Below are 1,894 nucleotides of genomic sequence, written 5' to 3'. Positions count from 1 at the left end.
GAGTGTGAACCATAGTGATTATGATGAAAACGCACTATGGATTAAATAGAACTCTAGCAGGTACAACAAAAAGTGTTAAAAGTTTTAAGAGAAAGCCTTAGAAAGGCATTAATATTGAGTCCAGTTTAGCACACATCTCATAAATTGATAGGTCCAGCTCTCAAATATAAACATAACATTGAGTTTCTGATAACAATCAAAATGTACTGATCTATACTTTTTGTTTCCACAGCATTAATAGAACATTTGTTTCAATAAGATCAATGTGCTTGCCTCTGTAGCACATATACTAAAATTGGAAGGATGCAGAGAAAATTAGCATGGCCCCTGCCCAAAAAGCTAAAAATAAAAATTAAAAAAAAGAAGATCAACTAATACAAACCAGTGGTAACCTCACGAAATTACAGAATTATATAGCCAAATTTTTTGATTGGGATACATACCACTATACATTAATAACAAAGATGAAAAATGATCACAATGATGTCTATGAATTGATATGGAGGGATTCTCAGGATATACGGTTAAATAGAAAAAAGAAATGTGTAAAATAGTATCTACAGCATGCTACCTTTTGTATATACACTCATGAAAGTCTTATACGGCATCTTCTTTCAATACAAGGCTATTTGTCGTTTAGTGTAGCCGCTTTCATGAATTATGTTAGCTAGATCTAAGTAATTTGCTGTACCTTCTATATCAGCAGTGTTGCTTCACCTTGCACTTTTATGTTATGAAGATGACTCCCTTCCTTAAACTTCATGAACTAACCTCTACTAGCTTCAAACTTTTCTTCTGCAGCTCACCTCTTTCAGCCTTCATAGAATTGCAGAGACATAATTTCTCTGGATGAGGCTTTGGCTTAAGGAAATACTGTGGCTGGTTTGATCTATCCAGACAACTCAAGTTTTTCTCTATATCAGCAATAAGGCCATCTTATTTTCTTATAATTCTTGTGTTCACTGGAGTAGCACTTTCAATTTCCCTAAGAACTTTTCATTTGCATTCATAATTTAGGTAACTGTATATCCAATTGTTTAAAGATAAAAACCAACATTTTCTGATCTGCAACAGTTCAGTGATTTTTGAAAAATAGAGCTCCACAGATACGAATTTCTAGATGTAAGTGGAGAGTACTGATATCTCCTGATTCAATGCTTTATTTGCATTCAATACTATGAAAAGGAAGACATTACTTATTTGGAAAGTTAGATCCCACTTATGTAGCTCCTCCCACACCTCATGTTTGGCTGTTCCTCATTGATTTTTATATCTCTTTCCCCCTTAAATACCACTGCTTTTGCCTATTTTTCCTCTTTTTAAATTTAATTTTGAACCATGCGAACACACTTCAAAAATGTCTTGTCATATATCTATAATTTTAAACCATTGCATTAATTTCATTTGTTCTTATGCAGTTTGCAATTGGTATTTATAAAAATTTAATTTTCAACCACCTACCAAAATTGTGAGAAAACTGGATATCTTGACTGCTGGAAAGAGGATATTTAAGGAGATAATTTTTACCCCCAACTGTGTCAACACTGGCTTCATTTTTCATCTATAGCAAAAGTTCTACTTAATATGATGAGACTCATTGAAAGTAAGAAAGCAAAAAAAAAAAAAAAAAAAGATTCATAGAAACGCTAACATTGCAGAACTTGATCTCATTTTCTTAAAGCAAAACCTTGATTATTTATAATCATAGCAATGAAGCAAATCACTATCCTTTTATCTCTTTGTAATTTATTCACATGTCAATGGTCTACAACTTAACATTAAAACTTTTATTTTTCTAAGAAGCAAATATGGTCTAAAGTTAATTTCCAATCAATGCTTTTCATAGCTTTTTGGATGCAAACATGGGGAGTCATCAAATTCACAGTTCAGCTTT

General features: G+C 32.2%; 1 non-coding gene across 1 annotated transcript; it reads left to right on the top strand.

Annotated features, from left to right (window-relative positions):
• Nucleotides 1-265: 265 nt before the first annotated feature.
• Nucleotides 266-374, top strand: LOC111522472. The gene has a single exon (XR_002725254.2). It is a non-coding gene; the product is annotated as a U6 spliceosomal RNA (small nuclear RNA).
• The last annotated feature ends 1,520 nt before the right edge of the window (nucleotides 375-1,894 follow it).

Source organism: Piliocolobus tephrosceles, chromosome X (assembly GCF_002776525.5).
Source record: "Piliocolobus tephrosceles isolate RC106 chromosome X, ASM277652v3, whole genome shotgun sequence".
Taxonomy (NCBI): domain Eukaryota; kingdom Metazoa; phylum Chordata; class Mammalia; order Primates; family Cercopithecidae; genus Piliocolobus; species Piliocolobus tephrosceles.
The sequence above is the reverse complement of the archived record's forward strand: the minus strand, read 5'-3'. Positions and strand labels throughout refer to the sequence as shown.